Source organism: Protopterus annectens, chromosome 1.part0 (assembly GCF_019279795.1).
Source record: "Protopterus annectens isolate FY-2018-M chromosome 1.part0, PAN1.0, whole genome shotgun sequence".
NCBI classification, from domain to species: domain Eukaryota; kingdom Metazoa; phylum Chordata; order Ceratodontiformes; family Protopteridae; genus Protopterus; species Protopterus annectens.
In genome coordinates, this window is record NC_056725.1 from 711,128,200 (window position 1) to 711,145,211 (window position 17,012).

Genomic DNA, 17,012 nt, shown 5'->3' on the forward strand with positions numbered 1-17,012 from the left:
GGACCCCTACTCTTCTCTATTTTCACCAATAATCTAGCCTCAGCCACAACACATGGCACATTCGTACAATACGCAGATAACTCAACCATCACCTGCACAGCCCACTCCCTACCCGAACTGCAGAAACTCACACAGGAAGCATTTTCCTCTATTGAAACTTGGTTATCTGATGCCCAACTAATACTCAACCCAAACAAAATAAAATTACTAATCTTCCAACCCACCAAACTTACCCTAGACAGTTCTCACTTTAACATCACAGCAAAAGAAAACACCACCATCTATCCTACAGAACACACCAAATTACTAGGAGTAGAAATAGACAAACTGAACTTTGACATTCACATTTCCATGACCATTAAAAAAGTGCACAAAAAACTAGGAGCATTATATAGAAATCAGCAACTACTTACCAAAGCAGCTAAAATTTTGGTAGCAAATTCTCATCTTTTCTCTACCCTACTCTATGCCTCTCCAGCATTTACTAACCTTAGACAATGCAACCTAAATAAGCTCGAAACCTGCTACAACAAAATTGCCAAATTCACCACAGGGGCTTCCTACCGTACTCACCACTGTCTCTCACTAGCAGAACTGGGCTGGCTAGATCCCCCCCACCTCCTTCAATGGTACCAACTTGCACTCGCCCACAAACTAATAAATCAACCACTAAAAGTCCCATCTCTCCAGAATCTACTCCAACCCTACATAACCACGAGACCACTAAGATCCAGCCACAAAAACCTCCTACAGGTCACAAGAGCCAATTACTCTGCTGGAGAAGCATTATTCTCCTGCACTACAGCCAAACTCTGGAACTCCCTCCCATCCTCAATTACCTCTGTAACTTCTTGCACCCACTTCAAATCCTTACTAAAATCACACTTAAAAATGTGTATGCCCTTGCAACCCCCCCCCCCCTCTAATACCATCCACTCCACCCACCCACCACCTCTCTTGGCCCCCTATCAACAACCTACTCTTAGCAAGCTTGGCTACTCGTGTTCCCAGCTACCTACCCATAGTACTAACGTCTTGTAGCAACAACTGCTAATGGCTGTTATGTACCTCAAAAACAGATTGTATCAATTGTTCACTGATGACTCTCAACTACATTTGTAACCATGTTTAGTATATGTTATCATATTTTAAAATTGTACTATGTTCTATAGCTGTTTTACATCTGTTTTATTCTTGTCTTACGTCCTCAGCTAGACTAATGTCTATAGTTTAAACACTAAGTTTTTTTTAACTGTATAATGTAAGTAATACTTAATGTGGAGCTTTTCTCCCCGGGCCTCCACTGAAAATGGACTTGTGTCCAGTCAGACTCCCCCGGTCAACAAATGTAAATAAATAAATAAAAATAAATTTGATACAGTTTCATGACAAAGTAAACATAATAAACACACATGCTACATACATGCATAAATTACCAGCCCTCTCAATACATAGCCAAGAAGTACTCAGGTATTACAAAGAAATATGATAACCTATCTTGGCATAAAACTCACTCCAATTTTGAAGGAATCAACTGGGATTCCACATCCATCCATCCACAACCCCTTTTTCCCATTTTTGCATATGAAAACATTAAATAGAAAACTTCGGAATGATTGAAGAAATGGAGGCTGTTGGATTTACTGACAAACTATACATTCTAGGCTCTGCAGATGTTTGTGCAAGTTTTGAGCAACACCACTGGATCTGGGAAGACCTTTTTTCAAAGACTTGAAAGAATATGTTGATAGCAGCTTCATATGGGGTGACTCCAAACCAAGAGAAATGGGGGGACTGTCAGTCCCAGGCCTGTGGGTGCACTGGCAGGTAGCTCAGGCTACAGTGGTTGCAATAAAACAATCTCTAACAATAAAGCTGAGAAGGAAGGCTCTGGGAACTTCAATACTGAAAAACAATTGGTAGAACCTGAGGCAGTGCAGTGGGTTCCAGAGAATGATAAGCTGGGGGGGGTATGGAAAGCAATCAAGAGCTGCATTAGGGTGGATGCTGAAACATGTAGGTATGGACAAAATGTATGACAAGGCATGCTCGAATGGGATTAGTAGTACAAAGGGTTAATCAGAAACACACAATGATTTCATTGGCTGCAGAAGTAAAATACTGGCTGCTCTTACAGGAAGGCCAATCCTTTATTAAATTGGAAAGACTTGGACAGATTACAACAGTATAATTAATTCATTCATTTACTTATTTCCAGTCTGATTACTGGGGAAGTCCATTGGGCCAAGCAGACCCCATTTTCAGGGGAGGCCCGGGGAGAAAACCTCCAAAAGCAGTTAACAGAATATAACACAAGTAAATTATGGAATATACTGGATACAAAAGCATAAATATACAATTTAAAATACAAATACAAAATCAGGGAGTATATGTTTAAAGAACACAAATATTAAAATATAGATAAAGTCAAAAGTAATACAAATAATATAATTAAAAGTATAAGTCAAAGTGTTTATACAAGTTTAGCATTTGTTCCAACAATAATGTTAATGAAGGGAGGGTTTGAAAGAGACGACAATGTAATTTAGGTGGGAAGGGAGCAGGAACAGTTCCAGTTTGAGGTAAGATAAGAATGGAGGAGAGATTTAAAATTAGAGTGGTTGGGAGTACAATGGAGGGAATTCCATAGCTTAGCTAAGGAGTGTGATAGAAATAATTGGCTAGGAGGGTGAAAGGCTTTATAGATTTTAAGGAGGTTTTGGTTTTCAGATCTAACAGTATGACTGGGGAGGTAAGGGGTTAAGACAGATGAAAAAGAAGGGCAGATGGTGGGTTGGAATACAAGTTTGTGAGCAGTGGTGAGTTGTATGAATTTCAGGTAATTAGGAAGCTCAAGCCAGTTTAGGGAATGGCAGTGATGGGTGGAGTATTTGGACCCTGTAACAAATTTACAGGCATTGTTATAGAGGGCTTTCAGTTTGTTTTTTACGCTACATTGGAGATAAGTAGAGAGGGCACCATACATAAGAGAGGGAAGCAGGGAGGAGGAGGCTAGAGTACATATGGTAAAAGTGGTTAGATAGCGATTTTGTCTATACAGCAGACCTAGTTTTTGGTGTTTTTTTTTAATATTATTTTGGATGTGGATATCGCATTTTAAATGTTCATCAATGGTGACTCCAAGAAGTTTGGTGTGAGGTACAATATCGATTAGAGTGTTATTATGGCTTTTTATTTTAAAGGAGCTTTTGTCTATGGTGAAATTTCTCGAAGGAGAGAAGATCATGATTTTTATTTTGTTAGCACTGAGAGCGAGATGGTTGTTTAGCATCCAAGTTTCAGTACTGGAGAAGGCTGTTTGGGTTTTTTGAAGGAGTTCAGAGGGAGGCTTTGCTGTACAGATGATTGTGGAATCATCAGCATACTGGATCAGTGTAGCATTATCTATGGATTTGTGAAAGTTATTAATGAAAATATTGAAAAGTAAGGTGCCGAAGGGACTGCTGAGAAAGGATGAAGTGGAATTTTTCCATTTAATAGCTTGTTGTCTATTGGAGAGAGAGCTTGTAAACCAGGCTATGGAGGAAGAAAAGAAATTGAGTGAGGAAAGTTGAGATAAGAGAAGAGGATGCGAGACAGTGTCAAAGGCTTTGGAGAGATCTAAGTAAAGGGTGGATATGATTTTCCCAGAATTGTGAACATGATTAATGGTGTCAAGGAAGAACAGAAGAGCAGCAGTAGTGCTGTGGCCAGGCCTGAAACCAAGTTGTGTTGGGGTAAGAAGATGATTGTGTGTCAGGTATGGCAAGAGTTGGTGATGAATACATTTTTCAAGGATTTTAGAAAGAGGTGACGGAATAGCTATAGGACGAAAGTAATGTCTGTGTTACTGTTGCCTTTGTGGAGAGGGTGACAAAAGCTTTCTTCCAGAATGAGAGGACATAGGCTTTTTAAATGGACCTGTTGATAAGAATGGAAATGGGGAGGACAATGCTGTCTGCAGCTATTTTAAGGAAGGATGGAGGCAGATTATCAGAAGCATAGGAGCAAGGCTTTAGTTTGGGCGGCCACGGTGGTGCAGTGGTTAGCATTGCCGCCTCACAGCAAGAGGTTCTCCGGTTCGATCCTCGGCTGGGGTGCCTTCTGTGCGGAGTCTGCATGTCCTCCCTGTGGTCGCGTGGGTTTCCTCCGGGTGCTCCGGTTTCCTCCTACATCCCAAAGACATGCTGCAGGTGGATTGGACACTCTAAATTGGCCCTAGGTGTGCGTGTGAGTGTGCCTTCTGTGGAAGGTTGGGCGCCGGGCTGGCAACTCGACACCGTACAACTCCACTGCCATTCAATGTGCGGACAAGGTGATCCGCTCTGGCGACCCCTAACCGGGAAAAAGCCAAAAGAAGAAGAAGGAGCAAGGCTTTAGTTTAAGGAGGATTTTTTTTTTTTTTATGCTGATGGTGGGGATAGGGTTAAGACTAAAAGGTGGAGTGTTAGAGAGAAAAGCAGTGGATGGGGGACTTTGAGAGAGAAGATGGGAAAATCTGAGGTTAGTTTGGCTATGCAGTCAGCAAAAAAAGATGTTGAAACTAGATGCAGTTTCATGGTCTGGGGAGTTTGGGTTAGGGCATGGATTGTGTTTTCTACCAGGGTTTAGAAGGGAGGAAATGCAATTCCAGAACTTTTTGGAGTTAGAATTATGTTCTGATTGGAGTTACAAGTCTTACAGTCTTTAGTTATTAGTTTCTTCACTGAGTTAAAGGGTTGTTTGAATTCGATTAGAAAGTTTATTAACTTAGTTTTTTTGGTATTGCTTCCAACATTTGTCTCTGAGGTGCATTCGTTTTCTGGTTTCTTTAGATAGCCAGGAAATGGTTTTGGCTTTTATTCTTGAGGGGCTAGGCTGTTTAGTAAGTCTATGAAGGTTTTGTTGAAGTAATTAGTTGCACTATCCAGAGGCCGAGTCTTTAAGGGGGCCAAATTCATTTTTTTCAGAAGTCGGAAAATGTCTGTGGATTGAAGTTGGTGAGATTATGAGTATGAATGTGTGGACCTTGAACTTGGACAGAGGAGGCACACCAGAGGGCATAGGCTGGTAGGTGGTCACTAAGAGGCTCATGTATAATTACACTCTGTGAGATTAGATTGGGATGAGTTGCTAGGATCCAATCTAGTGTAGTGCCAGAGGAGCTGTCTTTACTGGGTCTGGTAGGGTAGTTTTTTTTTTTTAGCTGGTATAAGATAAAGAGATGAATTGGTTTGGTATGGAGATTGTGAGGAGATGGTGGCCCAGCTGATGTTTACATCGCCAAGGATGAATGTTTCCTTTCTGATATTGGAAGAGAACCATGACAGAATGTCTTCAAGGATGGGAATGTTACCACCGGGGGGGGGGAATGTAGATGGCAGCTACACATAAAGATTTATGTTTGTTGATTTTTTGGAAAGCTATGGATAATTCAGCTGGAGAGAATTAAGGAATGTGGTTAGTGCATGGAATGACTGTTAGAGAGAAGGGGAGTAAATTATGGCTACTCCTCCTCCTTTCTTATTAGGTCTGTCATTCCGTATGATTTGGTAGTCAGGGGGAAGTATTTCAGTATCGTTGATATGAGGTTTGAGCCATGTTTCTGAGACAGTTAATATGTCGGGATGGTTATGTGACAACCAGGCATGTAAGTTGGGTATTTTATTACAAATACTTTGGGTATTGATTGGATGGTTTTGGGGGAGGATGATGGTGGTGATGTAGAAGAGAAAATGCTGGTGAAGATATTGGGACCAGAACTGAAATGGATGTCACCAAAAATAGAGAGAGAGAGACTAGATGTAAAAGATGGGTGATCAGGTTCAATGGGGCAGGTAAGTTAGGAGTGTAGTTGCGGACGGTCAACTGTTGCCATAGAAGTGAAATGGGTTAGCGGAGAGGTGTACTGGAGGGAACTTAAATTTATAGAAGAGCGTTGCATTTAGAGGGTATAGCTCATGGGATATGGAGGAGAAGGAGTGAGGGATGATTGTAGCGGAGCTAGTAAGGTACAGAAGGGGGCAAAGGAGGGATATGAGGAAGGGTGAAGTCAGAAAAAGTACAGTTTTGTACCTACCATAAATGTAGATGTTCGAGGATCCACATTGCTGCAGTCCTTACTATTGGGTAGTCCGCTGTCCAGTCGGCCCGAATACCAGAGTATAAGGCTTACGTCGGTCAGGGCGCATTAGACTGACGTCAGTACGTCAGGGTACTAATGCGCATGACCGACGTCATATCCTCAGTCTTTTCTTGCCCCAGATGTCAGAAGACCCTAAAAAGACAAGGCCCAAAATACCTGCACCAAACATATGTACAATATATACAAAAAGATATATACAAAAATATCAGCATATAACCTCACCTACACAACCACCCCTAAACACAGAGGGGAAGGAGGGAGGGTAAATTGGACTGCAGCAATGTGGATCCTCGAACATCTACATTTATGGTAGGTACAAAACTGTACTATGTTCTTCGTTCCACATTGCTGCAGTCCTTACTATTGGGTAGAATCCCAAAGCAGAGGTAAGGGAGGCTGGCAAATCATAAAGAAGTAGGAGCTGACAACATGCCTTGCAAAACAGCTGTGGCAAAACCAGCCCTAGACTTAGAGTAGATAGGAAGGTGATAATGCTTAGAGAAAGTATGCACTGAACTCCAAGTAGCTGCTTCCAAAATATCCTTAGTTGCCACCCCTTAGAAATGCTGTTGAAGTGGCAGTAGCCCTAGTGGAATGAGGCCTAATCCCAGCTGGAATCTCCTTGCCATGATGGGAATAACAAAATGCAATGCAAAAGCCAATCCACCTAGAAATAGTTTGTTTTGACACAGGCTTGCCCTGTGAACTCAAAGCAAAAGAAACAAACAACTGCTGAGACTGCCTGAAATCCTTAGTCCTGCTTAAATAATAACGCAATTGCCTGTGTACATCTAAAGTGTGCAAAATCTTTTCCCTTTATTTTGGGGGTCTGCATAAAAAGTAGGCAAATGAATAGTTTGGTTTAAAGCCACACTAGAAACCACCTTAGGCATAAAGGAAGGATTAGTACGTAATGATACCCTATCCTTATGGAAAATCAAAAGGGCTCTACTGCCATAAGGGCCTGCAACTCAGACACCCTTCTTGCAGAAGTAATAGCCAACAGAAAAGCAGTCTTCCATGACAAGTATTTCAATTCAGCAGTAGCCGCAGGCTCAAAAGGTTGTAGAGTAAGTTTTTCCAACACAAAATTGAGATCCCAAGCAGGAGTAGGAGCTCTACGGGGGTCTTATATTCTTTGCCCCTCTAAGAAACTGCTTGAACAAAGGATGCGAAAACAATGGTGGATCACAATCATAGTGAGCTGAAATTGCTGCAGCATGAATCTTAATGGAAGAGAAGGACAAACCTTTGTCCAATAACTCAGTAAGATATTGAAGAGCCACACTCAAATTAGGCTCAGAAATCTCCAAATTCTTTGCTGCACTCCAAAATAAAAATCTCTTCCATTTTTCTGCGTACACTTTCCTTGTACTAGGTCTTCTAGCTTCCATAATCACATTTAAAACTTGTTGAGGAAGTTGAGACCTGCTGTGTCTCAACACAGAATATGCCAGGCTGTTAGATGAAGAGAGTGAAGCTTGACATTGAGCAGATGACCGTCCTTCTGAGATAACAGATGAGGAATCAGAGGTAAAGGCCATGGAGGCTTCTTTACCAGACTCCGTAGTAGTGGGTACCAGTGTTGCCGAGGCCAATCTGGAGCTATCAAAATCATTCTTGGCCTGTCTTGTCTGACCTTTAATAGTACCTTTGGAAGAAGAGGTAGAGGTGGAAAGGCATACACATGAAGGTTTTTCCAACTGAAAGACAGAGCATCCACTTTCCAAGCCGTGTGATGAAACCCCTTTGTGCAATACTTTGGCAGCTGGTGGTTTAGTGGAGAAGCGAACAGATCTATGTCTGGAGTTCCCCATGACACTGTCAATCTCTGAAATACATGAAGATCCAGTTTCCACTCGTGGGGATCCATGATTTGTCTGCTTAACACATCTGCTAAGGAGTTCTGTGCTCCTGGCAGAAACCTTGCCTGAAGAGTAAGTTGCAAGCTTAGCGCAGTCTCCCATAAAATCATTGCTTGCCTGCATAGAGGATAAGAATGTGTTCCCCTTGCTTGTTGATGTACCACATGACAGTTGTGTTGTCTGTTAGAATCAACACCTGCCCTGGAAGAAGTAACTCCTTGAAAGCCATTAATGCAAACTGGACTGCTAACATCTCCTTCATGTTGATATGTAGATGCTGTAGTCTGGCAGGCCACTTGTCTTGTATCCACTTTCCATTTAGATGAGCTCCCCAAGCAATGTCCGAGGCATCTGTCGTTAAAATCTGACTCGCCTCTGGCCGGGTCACAGAGAGTCCCTTGTTTAGGTGACATTCCTGAGCCCACCACAAAAATTCTTTTTGAAGGCAAGGTATTATTTGAATGACAGTGTCCAAATCCTGGCAGTGCTGTGTCCATACATTTTTGAGATACCATTGTAGCTTCCTCATATGCAGTTTGGCATTGGGAAGCACCAGAATACAAGATGCCATGAACCCTAATGCTTGAAGGACTGTCCTTGCAGTCAGCACGGACTGATGAGATAGTTGATGGAAGTAAAGTGATAGACTCTTTTGTTTGTCCGGGGTTAAAAAGGCCATCTGGGCTGCTGTATTCAGTCTCACACCCAGAAAGCACATGTCTTGAGAGGGTACTAGACTGGACTTTATTTCGTTCACAGAATACCCTAGGCATCTTAGCACTGCTATAACATATTCCAGATGCTGTAGAAGGTCTTCCTTTCCTTGAGCCAGAATCAGGCAGTCGTCCAAGTAAGGATAGATTTGAATTCCTTGAAGCCTGAAGTAAGCTATCACTGGAGCCAGAACCTTTGTGAATACTCTGGGCAGTAGATAAGCCAAAGGGCAATGCAGAGAACTGATAATGAGAATTTCCAGCTCGAAACCGCAGATACTTCCTGCAACTTAGCCTTATAGGCACATGAAGGTAAGCTTCCTTGAGATCTAAAGTTACCATCCAGTGATCTTTGCCCAGCAGAGGTAAAAGCTGTTGTAACGTCAACATCTTGAACTTGGGAATGTCCAGAAAAGTGTTGAGGAGAGATAAATCCAAAATTGGTCTCCACGTGTTCCCCTTCTTTGGTACTAGGAACAGGCGGAATAAAATCCTAGGCCCCTTTCTGATACAGGGACTGGCTGAATGGCCCCATCTGGAGTAACTGAGAAACTTGCTTGTGAGCCTCTTTTCTTTGTGGAGGAGGAACGTCTGGCATGCCTTTGAAAGGGGCATTGTATGGAAATAAAATCTGTAACCGTGGTGAATGATATCCAACACCCATTTGTCTTGAGTAATTAAATCCCAATTTTCTTTGAAAAGAGACAGTCTTCCTCCCAAAGGAGCTGCCAGACGAGAATCTACTGGCAGCTGAAAAGACAGGTCATTGGGTCTGTTTACGAAAGGACTGACCCCTGCCCTCACCAGAAGTCTGAGCAGGTGAACTCCCTGTTCTAGGCCTAAAAGAACCTTGAGCCCTGCCCCTACCACGTCTAGACCTACCCCTAGACTGGGAATCATAAGCAGGATATGTCCACCCCTTAGCAGGCCAATTTCTACTAAACTTGGTGGCTGCACCTGCAAAAATCTTTAACAGTTTGCATAGACTTAGCTTTGTCCTCCATTTTCTTTAAAACTGCTTCCACAGGCGATCCAAACAACACATCAGACTGTAAAGGAGCATCCAAAATCCTTGTCTTAACATGCTCAGCTAAATTCTGATCCCTCAACCAGGCATGCCTGCGAAGAACAGAACTAGTGGCAGCCACCCTCGAGGAGGCCTGTACAGCATCAAAACCACATTGCAAAGAATGCTTACCCACTTGTTCAGACACATGAACCAAATCCAGCAACTCTTTACACTCAATACCTTCCGCCAAAGCATCCACCTTAGATTTCAATTGTGAAAGGAGATAATTCTGATATTTTAGCATGTGAAACTGACAATTCAACGCTCTCATGGCTAGAGTGGAAGAAGTATACACTTTCTTTCCCCACCTATCCAAAGCCCTTGCCTCTTTATCAGTGGGAACAGGATTTTTAACCACAGAAGCCTTAACACCTTTAGGCCCCTGAGAAACAGTTTCTGGGTCCGCCCTAGGACTCTTAAACAAATACTTATGAGCTTGGCACCCTATAATACCTATCAGGTTTAACAGGAGCAGGAGGCAAAGAGTCAGGGTTCAGGAAGCCTCTGCAAAAACATCTTCCACCACATTCAACACAGGAGGAATAGCTAAGGGCCTATGCTGGGGTAAAAACAAGAATTCCCTAAGCCTTTTCCTGGAATCAGAGTAATCCTGGCCTTCCCATTTAAAGTGCTCCCTCATGGAATGCAGAGTCTCTGAAAATGAGAAATCCTCAGGAGGAGAAGCTGTAGGAGTGGAATCATCCACATCAGAATCAGAATAAGTAGGATACTCCTGCAAGTCTTCCGCAGAAGACTCTGAAGCCTCTGAACACTGTTCAAAACTATCAAACTCCGGTTCCACCCTAGGCCTCTTATCAGGAGGGGGCATAGAACCTCTAATCATAGTAATCAAATCTTCTGCCATTTTAAGCATATGTTTCTTAGGTACAGAACCCGAAATGCTAGGAGAAGCCCCCACTGAAGCTGAACTCGGCCTACCTCTCAAAGAAGTTTTGGCAACAGAAGGAGAGGCTCTAACTACCTTGGGAAGAGAGGGAAGAACAGTTACCTGAGAAGCCCCCTCAGCCTGGCCTACCTCCTGAGAAGGCACATCCTGTAACAGTAAAGTTTCTGCCTGAGACTCCATGGAAACTCCTGGCAAAACCTCTGGCTCCACTGAGCCTTCTAAAGAACCGACGTCCGGGACTGCCGGTTCATCAACCCTAGGCTTGGCTGTTTTGTCCTTGCGCTTCTTGGACGAAGCGGGCGTCGGAGTATCCGACGGCATTTTATAATTGCAACGCTTCCCAAACACTAACCTGGCACAGTCTAACCTCCTCTTAATAGTGCGTTTGTTAAACCTAGCACAAGAGCGGCAACCAACAACGTCGTGCTCAGGCCCTAAACAAGGAATACACAAGGTATGGTAATCCCTATGAGGTATCTGTTTCCCACAAGAAATACAGTTATTCACTTTTTCTGACATCCGGTTAAATACTGAGGCAAGAAAAAAACAAAATGTTCCCCAACGGGGTACTTAGCCAACTCTGTTTCGGTCTGAAACTCCGGTTTCGGAAATATTTCAGAACGCCAACCTGCACTCGCAAAACTGCTTCTGCATCGGACCATGCGGCAAAAAAAGACTGAGGATATGACGTCGGTCATGCGCATTAGTACCCTGACGTACTGACGTCAGTCTAATGCGCCCTGACCGACGTAAGCCTTATACTCTGGTATTCGGGCCGACTGGACAGTGGACTACCCAATAGTAAGGACTGCAGCAATGTGGAACGAAGAACATCAGGTGGGGAGATGGAGCATGATGTAGAATGAGAGATGTGTAGAAGTAAATGTGAGATGGGGTGTAGAGATTAGTAGGCTGAGGTAGGAGTGTGGGCAGTGGGAATAATGAGAGAGAGTTGGGGAGAATAGCTGGAGAGCAGGAAGTAAGTGGGTGAGGGAGGGATACTTCTTAGTGATTACTGGAGGTGGGGAGTATAGTGTGTTTGAGTAAGGGAGAGGTTAGTAAATCTGAGAGGATTAGAATGCTGGGTGGGGGGGTTGATTGGATGAAAATGGGTGTGGGAGGAGATAGGGGAGTATAAAGGTAGAACCACTGGGGGTGGGAGGGAATTGTGGACAGGGAGGGGAGTGGAGTGAGCCCACAGGGCGAATGGAGCGGGCAGAAGCCAGTCAAAACCAGAAAGGCAAGCAGTGGAAAACTATCAGTGAAGACCTCAAAGGGGTGAGTAATAATACAAACGCCACATGTAAAGTGAAGGAGAGATGAAAAAGCAAAGTTTATTATGGTTGAGAGTGTGTCTTCACATTGACTTGCTTATTAGTAGCTAGTTTGTGCACAGATTAGAGCAGGGAGATACATTAGCAATGAAGTGGACACTATAGAGATGGAAATAAACAGGTGGGGCTCAAGTGATACAAAATTAAGCCAAACAACACTGAAAGGACTTGCTCAAGCGTTATTTTAATCACAGATCACAGGAAGGATCTGAGTTAAGTGTATACTGTCTAATAGACAGGATTACCACACAAGCTGGGAGCAGAGGACACAAGACTCAAACAGTCACTATTATTAGCATGCTGAGAACTACTAAGTTACACTGGTAATATTAAAGTTGCGCTATCACAACACATACTTTTAAAAAGCCTGGGTGGACAGACCCTGCTCTTCAGGTTCAAAAGGTACATCCTTGTTTTAGTTTTGCAGTACTGATTCCTTCTTAGACTCTAAGGGTGGGGAGGTAGCTGCAGACTGCAGAGTTATCCGAGTGTGCTGGGAAGACAGAGAAAAAGAGAAGGTGAAGCTAGTAGAATGAGACAAAGACAGGTTTAAAGGAAGTAATGAGGAGAGTGTTAAAAGAGACAGGTCTGAGGATAGAGTGGAGAAAGCATGAGAGAAACAACAGACAGCAGGAGAACAGTATAAAACAAACGTATAAAATCAAAGCAGTGAAAGACGTAGATAGAACAGAATGAATGAAATGGGAAAATTATTTGTTGGACTTCAAACAAGAATGGACACCCAAAAAGCACCGTCAAGAATCTATAAAGTAATAAAAGAAATCAGAGACACGGCAGATAAAAAATTTTTAGGAAGAGTGGGAGAAGAAGCTGGGAAAGATAGTGCTACATAAAGAATGGCTGCAAATGTATTGAGCATTAAAGAAGTGATTATGTTGAGAAAGTTCCATATGTTTGGTTGTAGATGCCCAAATAAGTATTTTATACCCCTTCTTGACCAAGTTCATAGGTTGGTACTAGGCTATCAGCCCTAGGGCCTATACAAGCCTAGCCATAACAATTCCCTGGCTATTTCTTCCCACATTATTTACTTTCCTGGACCCCTGTCTAGCAGGGCGACTGACGTGATCCCTGGGGTGAATTTCCTTTCTCCCATCCAATCGTCAAGGTTCCTCTTGAAGAGGTCCAAAGAGGCACTCTGCTTGACATGTATGGGCAATCTATTCCAGAGTCTGGGGAGTCTCTGGGTCAGGAACCTATCCCTCCAGCATGTTTTGTTTATTGTGATGACAAGGTTTAGATCCCTGGAGCGTGTAGCACTGAGGGATTGGGATTTCTTTAAGTGTAGCATGTCCAACAGCTCTGGGTTTGACATGGCCTTGTATGTTAAGCAGAGATCGCCTCTGAGTAGACGATATGCGACAGAGTATAGCTGGAGTTTTTTAAGGCGGTCAGCGTAGGGCATCTGCTTTAGGCCTGTGATTCCTTTAGTGAGGTATTTCTGAGGCCTTTCCACGTAAAAGTAACGTAAAAGTAACACATTTCCAGGAGTAGTTAAGGATTATTGGAGGTGTGGAAATGGTGGAAGTACAGTCCTGGATGCATATTTTCTTGACTACCCCAGAAACAGATCCTGCTAGGGTATCTGAAAGCTCCTTGATCAGACCCCTTTGAAGTCTGGTAAAATCTGCCAGGAAGTTCAAAGACCTTAAAGTGAAGGTAGATGAAGTGTAAACCCGCTTCCCAAATCTATCCATTGCCTGAAACTCCTTGTTGGGTGGATGGACACAGGAACTCTCCAAAGTGAGTTCCTTTTTGGTGGTGGCTGCTACAGCCATGTCATCTATGGGTAAACCTTTAGCCCAAAATTGTTTATCCTTGGGGGAGGATAACATTTTGTCTGGTCTCTTGGGAATAAGTTCAATGGTGTCTTTTGCCTTCCACACCCACTGCGAGATCAACTGAATGAGCTCATCAGTGGGCAGAGTCACCCAACAGGTAGACAGGCGAGTACCGAAAGCCTGCAGGTACATCAACTCCTCAGAGGAAGGATTTTGGGACTTCCAATCATCCCTCTGTTTCAAAATCTCTAAGGTGTCTCCAAAGGTGACATCATCAAGGGGTGACCAATTGGACAGTTCTCCCTCATCAAAATTGGTGTCTTCCATGACTGATTCCTGTGTGGAATCTAAGTGCTTCCCTCTTGCACTTTTTCTTCTGCAGAACCTCCTCAGGGGGATAAGTCTGGGGAGGTATCAGAAGAGGACAGAATCTGAATCAGTGTGACTTGCGGATTTGGTACTCACTACCCCAGTGCAGAAACTGGTGGAAAAATGGAACGCGAGGCTGAAATATGCTCCCAGGAGGAAGGGGCCAATTGCGAGACCACTGTGGACAAGGCCCTCTCCACTGACTTAAAGGCTGGGCCCCAGGAAGAGGGAAGGGTGCCCAGAAGCAAGAGAGACTGTGGTCACTCCCTGCTCCAACAAGACAGCCCCCCCCCCCCCGAGTCAGAAGAGAAGCCAGGGCTGAACTGAGCCATGCAGAAGCTCCAAGGTGCAGGGATGGCTCTGGAAAAAATTGGAGTTGACCCTGGCTCCTCAGAGCCAACAGGACAGATACGGCCATGGGAGTTCTCCAAATCCAACAGAAGTGAAGAACTCACGGTAATAACTGGTTCTAAAGGAAAGGAGGTCTCCGGAGCCAATACAGTCGGCGGCAGACGACTTGGAGCTGACATCTCCGAACCCTCACAGGAGGTCAGAGGAGGAACAGTTAAGGGGTAAAGGCTGAATCGGTTCTGAGACCCAAAAGGGTCAGAACTGAAGGGTGTCCTGTAATTCCCCTCACCCACAGAATATTTTTTCACCAGTTACTCCACATCAACTTCTGTGAGACTTTTGGTGGAACACATAGAGGCCTGGGAAGGTGATGCGAATAAACAACCCTTGGCAAATCAAGATGAACTGACTGTGCTGAGGTAGTCAGCATCAAAGAAGGAGTGCAGGGGTGTCTGCCCTGAGCCAGTATTTGAATTTGTTGTTCCAAAGGTTTTGAGCTTTGGAATTGAAGCAGTTGTTGGTACAGAGGACTTATTTTCCGGCATTGAAATTTTTGATGGAGAATCCGTTGGGGATCTAATATAGTTCGTGGAGCTGAGAATTTGTGCTTCTTGAGAGTCAGTTCAAAGGCAGAGGATGGAATCAACAAGGTGCTCTTTTTTGTCTTTCCTAAGGATAATGAAGATGATGAAGACAGGGATGAAATATCAGTTTTACTCTTTTCAGCAGATATGGCTTCCCCAAAAGCTAACAGGATCAAGCCCTTCAAGATTAATTTATTCTTTCTCTCAATGGGAGCTCTGTGGCTAAAGCTGTGGTAATGTTACAGTCTTCCTGAAGATGTACGGCACCTAAACAAACACTCAAGAGATGCGATTCCAAGAAAGGGATTTTGTGGCCACAGTTCTGGCATTTTTTAAAGGCAGAGGGGCCTTTGGGTTTGTCGGATATAACAACAACGATTGACAGAGAAACTAGTGACAGGAAAGGAAATCTGAAAGAAAAGAGAACTATCAACAATGATTGTTTTAGGTACACCGATGTATATGGAAAAAAAGCAGAACCGAACACAGTAGAGAAGAAGAGCACTACTTCACTTGGAGGAAAGAGTACAAGAATTATGGCCAAAGAAAGCCTCATCAGAAATATGTACTTTTTGGGGGATCCCAAAATCAATCAGTGGAACAGGAACGAAAAATTAAGTTTAGGCTTATTAATCCTAGCACCGAAAAAGGCAATAACACTTAAATGGAAAAAGGACCCCTCGCCAAGGCAATAACACTTAAATGGAAAAAGGACCCCTCGCCTTAAGTATCCACTTGAAGAACAACTGGAGGAAACATATAGTTGATAACTCTCTCTTTTACTGCATTAAAACAATAACAGTACTGAAACAATTTTAGTAAAAAGCAAGGTGTACTGACAATTGGTATTTTCTATGATTAGTTGTTCTATCAATATTACTATGTTCCTTGATGTAAACATTTTAACTATCCGGGTTTTTAATTGCCTCAGTACTGACCTCACAGCAATATATCCCTATATAATGTGAAATAAATTTGTGGTTGAAAAAAATGTTTTTAAATAGAAAAAATAAGAAGACAATGTGAAAAATGCTTTTTAATAGAAAAAATTATGAAGTCCATAGTTCATTTTGCAGTGTTTGTGAATATGATTCTGTAAGTTTCCTTAGTGAACACTGAAAAGGTTGAAATAGCTCAAACTGCCCACTGTATGAAATGGCAGATTTTGGTGTCAAGTTTAATTAATATTCACACACAATAAAGTATGCAAAGTTTTAAGACAGTATACAAAGTTCTTAACATCATAAACTTTTACACAAGACTGACTCATAATAGAAGGGCTGACATGACACAGCAATGCTGGTAGCACTCTCCTCCTTAATTCTTGCATGCCTACACTGCTGACAGCACTATGTTCCATTTCTACACCAGCTGCACGTCTTGCTTGAAAGGCAAATCACACAGTGCAACTGGTTTCAACGTTAACAATCTCAGTACTGATTTTGAGACACTGACTGCCATAATTAAGCATTTTAACTGTGTTAACTACTGAATCAGTAAAAAGGGAAAAAGCTGTTTTACTTTGTTTAGTTTAAGACTTTTTCTCACATTTAAGTTTACTGTAATTCTGAGCTTTAGGCAACTGCTGTCCGGCATGCCTGCAATCAAGAATCTGACACCTCAATGACTGGCAGCAGGTGTGAATTAGTAAAACATACACACTTTAAATTAATACTTCACATGTACCTTTTGTATGTGGCAATTACATCATGTGTAATATTTGAAGTCGCACATGCACAAAGTCATGAGAGAAGTGTGTAGATGGTACTGAAACACTTGTTACTTGAAAACAAAGAACGCCTTAAAAAAAGTTGCTGACAATGCCTGAAAATTTTGTTACAGGATTTCTAAATGTCCAGGGCAGACACAGTCTGGAAAATAAACTGCTCTGGCA

At 42.8% G+C, this 17,012-nt stretch overlaps 1 protein-coding gene across 2 annotated transcripts in view; it reads right to left on the reverse strand.

Annotated features, from left to right (window-relative positions):
* SYMPK (symplekin scaffold protein) overlaps positions 1-17,012 on the reverse strand; it is a 2,606,756-nt gene that overhangs the window by 217,128 nt on the left and 2,372,616 nt on the right. The window lies entirely within an intron of this gene.